The sequence below is a fragment of the Tursiops truncatus genome, chromosome 10 (assembly GCF_011762595.2).
Source record: "Tursiops truncatus isolate mTurTru1 chromosome 10, mTurTru1.mat.Y, whole genome shotgun sequence".
Taxonomy (NCBI): domain Eukaryota; kingdom Metazoa; phylum Chordata; class Mammalia; order Artiodactyla; family Delphinidae; genus Tursiops; species Tursiops truncatus.
In genome coordinates this window covers 97,179,666-97,186,241 of record NC_047043.1, presented here as the reverse complement: position 1 = coordinate 97,186,241, position 6,576 = coordinate 97,179,666, and the positions used below count along the sequence as shown (strand labels likewise).

Sequence of the window (6,576 nt, the reverse complement as noted above, 5' to 3'; positions counted from 1 at the left end):
TTATACTTGCCCCTAGATCATTATTTGATGTATTAATAAAGCATATGTTACCACATTACGAGCTTGTTTCATTTTTCATTACCTTGATAATTGTATTTCAACGTAATTACTTTCCTTTGTAATTCTATGAATTTTATCTTACACATTTAAAAATATCACTCAAAAAAAAATATTACCCTGTGAAGTGGTCTGTAGGCTTTGTCACATTGCCAAAGGGATCCATCGCACACACAAAAAATATTATGAAGTCTTACCTAGGGAGTGGCAGAGCAGTAATATTTAAGGAACTCAGGTCCATGGATGACCTTGTACAGCAGAGCCACCCTTCAAGTTCTGGACCACTCCTCTAGAGCAGGGCTGCCCAACAGGACTTTCTGTGATGACGGAAATGTTCTATATGTGCCTTTCAATACAACAGCCTCAGTCAAGTGGCTACTGAGCATCTGAAATAAGGCCACTACAATGCACCCTTTGATACCTCAGCTGGTAGAGCGGAGGACTGCAGAGGTGAAATGAGGCCAGTACAACTGAGGAACTACATTTTTAATTTTATTTAATTTTAATTCATTTAAATGCAAACAGCCACATGTACCTAGGGACTACCATGCTGGGTAACACAGCTCTAGACTGTTATATGAGAGAGAAACACATTTCTGTCTGGTTTGAACTGCCATATTTTGGGGTCTCTCTGTTACAGTACTTTAACCTATACCTTAACTAATACGGAAGTCAACTACACCTTAACTACTACCTGGAGTCAATAATAATAAATATACTAGGGATAGAAGGCACATTTGTAGATACAACAGGTAAAGAAACTCATTAACTGAAACCAAGATTTAGAACAGGAAATTTCTATTTACAAAGCATTCCCGTGCACATGATTTTACCTGCTGCCTCTAATCACCCTGGGCTTATTATTGCACCTGTCTTACTCTCAAAGAGGTTAGGCAACTTTGTTGAAGTTACAAAGATGGTAGAGCCAAAAGTCAACTCCAGATCTTACGACCACACCTTGTGCTTTCTAGCCTTTCAAATGTCTCTGGATGGAGGTCGGCAGTCAGCAGTCAGCAGTGACCCAGCAGCTGCAAAAGACCTACAGCCAGCACTTAGCCACCCCACCCCTCTCCTAGATGCCCACTGGCCTCTAGGGCACACACAGCTGTCAAGTCCTTTTTCTGGCCCTGTGGGCTGTGGGATACTGCAGGCATCTGAATTTCCCAGATTCCTGGCAAAGTGCCCATTTCCTTTGGCGTCTATTGTCTTACGAGGACTTCTGAGTGCTGGGAATGGTGACTAAAACACTCTTCCTCAAGTCCAGGTAAGGACTTGCAAATGACACGGTCTTCTCAGCAAAACTTACTGCAAGTCATTTCAATGACAGCTCATTTTCCTCCCTTTGAAATTAGTTCAAAGAACACTATTATTTTAGAACAACAACCAAACATAGTAATACATTATAATTTTATCAGTTAACAAAAGGGCCATGTCTTAAATTCTAAACAACCTAGACGCCAAAAGGAGAAAAGCCAATACTGAGGTGTGACTACACCCCACATCTCAAGCTTCCATGTGGAGGCCAGGCAACACCCACCCTGCTTGCTGCCAGTCTTGGTTCTATTTGCCAGCACACCCTTCTGTTCCCTAGGCCCACAGAACTCCTACTTATCTTTCAAAAATCCAGTCTGTCCATTCTCATTATCACTTCTTCCATTTTGTTTTGTTCTTTTAAAAATTTTTCATTTGATTCTAAGTTATATATGAGCAAAGTTTAAAAAGCCAAATAATTCCAAGACGTGTTATGAAAAATAGCAGGCCTCTACCTTCTACTCCCCATGGTGAGTTACCTGATGCCATTCAAGTATTAACCTCTATGTTAAAATAATATGTCTACAATATTGTGCCATAAGAAATATATGTATTTGGTCACTCCAATGACTGAAATATATTTCTCACACATATTTGGTCTTCATCCATGGTTCTTGGCTCACAGCTCCCAAAAACCTTGGAATTTCCTGAGTGATAAGAGCAATGGGAGCATCTTTTCTTATAATATTTGGTCTCTTGTCCTCAGTTCCTGAAAACTCTTCAGAATCATAAAGGTGAAATGGGTGTCAAGTCCCTTTCCACCATAACTGGGTTCATGTTTTGTTTTGTTTTAATTTATTTTTTGGCCACGCTGCACAGCCTGGGAAATCTTAGTTCCCCCACTGGGGATTGAACCCAGGGTACCACAGTGAAAGCACCGAGTCTTAACCACGGGACAGCCAGAGAATTCTGGGTTCATGTTAATAAGGTGACTTGTGGAAATCTCCTAAAGATGGGGGCAGGGGACTGGTTGCCAGGGGAACTAACCATGAATAGAGGACTGTAATCTTCAGTTCCACCCCCTGATTTCCAGGGAGGGGAGGAGCGGCTGGAGGCTGAATCCTTCACCAATGGCTAATGATTTAATCAATCATGCCTATGTAATGAAGTCTCCATAAAAACCCAGGAGGAGGGGGCTCAGAGAGCTTCCATGGTTGGTAAACTAGATTGCTTCCACGTGCCAGCATGCCAGGCCCCATACTCCACAAGGACAGAAGCTCCTTTGTTTAGGGCCTCGTTCTATGTATCTATTCTTCTGGCTCTTGATTCATATCCTTTAATATCCTTTGTAATAAACTGGTAACCTAGTAAGTTGGTTTCTTGAGTCCTGTGAGCTGCTCTAGCAAGTTAACTGAACCCGAGGAGGGGGTTGTGGGAACCTCTGATGTAGAGCCAGTCAGTCAGAAGTACACGTAACAACCTGGACTTGTGACTGGCATCTGAAGCAGGGGGCAGTCTTATGGGACTGAGCCCTTAACCTGTGTAAACAGTGTCAGAATTGAGTTGAATTGTAGGACACCCAGCTGGTGCTGGAGAATTGCTTAGTGTGGGGAAACCATCACCCCACATTGGAATTGGGTACAAAATCTTTAATGTCTGTATTGTTACTTCTTGACTTTTTTTTTTTTTTTCAGGTTTAAGCATTATATGTCTATTTTTCTTTTTGGTAAGTGAGGATTTAGCTCTCTTCCACTGTTAAGCACGCCCTTACCCCTGTGATCACAAATTCTTACCTTCCTATCCTCTCATCCTTACATATTATAATTCCGATTAGATCAAAGTCTAATCGCTATATTTAGGTGACCTGTGTAATATGCTAGGATTACTTTTTTTCCCCTTCTACAACATTGCTTTCTCTGGAGTTAACAATTGCCTTTTTTTGTTTGTTTTACTTCGTTCCTAAGTACTTTCCCGTAATTTAATCCTAAACTTTCTGCAATTATCTAAATCTCCTAACTATATGCTCAGACACATTAGGTATTCAAGCAATTTGATCTCCTTAACAAAATCTGTGCTAGAGACTTACGGCCTAATCCAATCTGTTCTAGTTGCCCTTAGTGCTTCAGGCACAACTGTAACCCTGAGCTTTCCCTTCACCATTATTCTGAGGGTTCCTTTGACTCTCTTCTGGGTACCATTCCCCACTTCCTGCATTCCATGTCTTCCTCTTCCTTGGTTTACTCTTTTGTTCTTCTGGAGTTCATCCTTCAGTGGTTTCCTCAGAAAGGGTGAACAGAAGGTAAATTTTTTGAGATCTTACATATTTGAAAATATCTTTACCTTCACACTCAATTAACAGTTTGGCTGGATATAGAATTGTAGATTAGAAATAATTTTCCTTCATGGTTTGAAAGCACTGTTCCATTGATCTCTGGTTTCCAATGTAGTTACTGAGAAGGAAAAAACTAATCAGATTTTAAAAATTCTTTATATATGACCTTTTCTTTCTTTAAGCTGCAGGTATTTTTTGACCCCAGTGTTCTGAAATTTCACTGTGATGGGCCTTGGTGTTAAGCCTATTGTTATTCTCTGTTCTGGGCAGTCAGTAGGCTCTTCCAATCTAGAAACTGTATTTCTCAATTTTCAGAAATTTTATTTAATTCCTTCTTTATTTTTTCTGGTCTGTTTCCTCTTTCTTTCTGGAACCTATATTATTTGGATGTTGGCACTCCTAGCCTGACCCACTAATTTGCTTATCTTTCTCCCCTATCTTCCATTTCTCTGTCCTTTTGTTTTAATTTCTGAAAGATATTCTGAATTTCATTGTCAAATTCTTCTATTGAATTTTAAACTTATATTTTTAATTTCTGAGAGCTCTTTTTAATTATCTGAATATCCATTTTTATAGCCTTTTACTCTTGTTTCATGAATATAATATCTCTCTTATCTCACTGAGAACCTAAATGATGGTGGAACTTTTAGGAATACATGAAATTTTCATCTCCTGGCATAATCTATTTCCTTCAAATTTAGTTTAGTCTGTCTTTCAACTCAGATGTCAAGTAATACTTGGTTTCTGCTTCTATTCAAGGAGGTACTTGATTTTAGGTCCCCCGTGGACCTCACTGTGGGGCCGTCTGGCTGAGCTGTCATTTCAGAGCTCCTGACGTTTTTCTCTTTAGGGTTGGTCAGATTCCCAGGAGGAGGATCATCTACTCTCCCATCTGGAAGGTATTTAAGCTGGAGGACCTGTGTTGTGGGAGCCCAGGATGAGGAGAAGGTCTGATTTCTCTGTATTTGATACGTAAACATTCATTTAATCCCATGTTTTCAGTGATACATCCTATTTTCAACTTTGGCTGATGTGTCCTAGTCTAGAAACCCTGTTTTACTCTGACCAGAAAGTAAAATTTCAGTTTCTTAACCAAAGTTGTGCAAAGCTAGGGTGGGGATCTAATTGCTTCTTACAGACAGACTTTCAACTAACCCTCCTGTTTTAAGTCTCATATTTACTTCCCATTTTCAGATGTATCTACTGTCCCCAATTCCCAAGTCGTCAGGTGGTTCTAAGGAAAATATTGGCTTTCTCTACTGGCTGGCTTAGAATTTAACCTTCTTGTTGTCCATTTGTCTTGGTCAGTTCAGGCTGCTATAGCAAAGATACTATAGATTTGGTGGCTTAACCAACAAACTTTTATTTCTCAAAGACCTGGAGGCTGAGAAATCCAAGATCAAGGTACCAGCAGATTTGGTGTCTGGTGATGGCCTACTTCCTAGTTTACTGAAGGCCCTCTTCTCACTTTGTCCTCACAAGGTAGAAGGGGCAAGGGAGCCCTCTAGGGTCTCTTTTAGAAGGGGCTAATCCCATTCATGAAAGCCCCACCCTCATGACCTAATCTCCTCCCAAAGGCCCCACCTTCAAATACTATCACACTGGGGACTGGGTTACAACATATCAATTCTGGGGGGACATTCAGTCCACAGCACCACCTTTCCAGATTCCAAATTTTTTGTTGTTATTTGCTCTCCCATTCTTACTATCTTTGAAGGTTTTAAAAAATATTCTCTTTACTGTGATTTTAGGACATTACAGGAGAAATAATAAATAAATAAATATGCTTAATCAACTTTTTTTTGAGTATTCACATGGTTCAAGTTTCAGAAGGAAAAAACCATATATAATTATGTCTCCCTCCCATCCTTAATGACCAGCCAGCCACCCAAGATACCTCTCAGGGAGAAAACAGTGTTATTGATTTTTGGTGTCCTTCCAGTCTACCTTTATCATTTTAGATCCTACTCTATATTATCAGCCTATTTGTATCATTTTAGACTTTGCTTTATTACTAAAGTACTTTTCACAATGCACTAAGAACTTCTTGAGGAAACAGATAAAAGAAACCTAGCTCCTTGGGGAGGATTAGAACAATGATAAAGTTCATCTTTACAGTTCCTTCCACTTTATGTACATTTTCCCACCTTTTACGGCCCTTTTCACTGCCTCAGACACTAAGAAGTAACCACAAAAGCTTCTCTCACCTATTATTAAACTAGCTCTGCAAGAAAGGATCTGATAAACTGTTCTCATGTGAATGACTAATACAGCCTACTCTGTCAATCTTCCCCAAAGTGGCTGAACTTTCAGAGGAGATAAAACTTAAGGCCAAAGGAATCAAACTCTAGCAGCTGCCATTTTGAGAGCTGCCCAAGACAACCGGTCAGTTTTGCCAAGATGTGCTGTTACTAGGACTATGCTTACCAGGAAAATTAGGTCAAGCCAGAGTGGACTCTCAACACTAGACAATTTCAAACCAAGCAAACACCAAAGAAGCTATCTCTTAATATAATGAGCAACAAAGCTGAATAGGCCAAGTTAAACCTTTCTACATTATAAAAAATAATCATTTTCCATCTAAATGATAATCGGAAACATTACTAAATAACAAAATTACCATGAAGTAAATTTAAATCAAAATAAAAATAATCCACAAATTATGCCTTTTAAAATGAGTATAAAGAAATGTACCTGAAACCAAGATAGCAAAATGCTGACTTCCAGCTCTGACTATAATAAAGTAGATGGTATCAGACTTACTTTCTTGCCATAAACAATAATAAAAACAACAAATACATATAATAACTGTTACCAGGCTCAGAGAGCAACCAGTACAGGAACTCAAGCAGAGAGCAATGGTTTTGATAGAGAGACAAGGCAAAAATCAAACTTTGATGCTGCTGGGATTTGGGGAGCAGGTAGCAGGGATGGGT

General features: G+C 39.5%; 1 protein-coding gene across 5 annotated transcripts in view; it reads right to left on the bottom strand.

The window, feature by feature from the left end:
- The window catches only part of ATG7 (autophagy related 7), a 237,019-nt gene that overhangs the window by 42,294 nt on the left and 188,149 nt on the right, over positions 1–6,576 (bottom strand). The window lies entirely within an intron of this gene.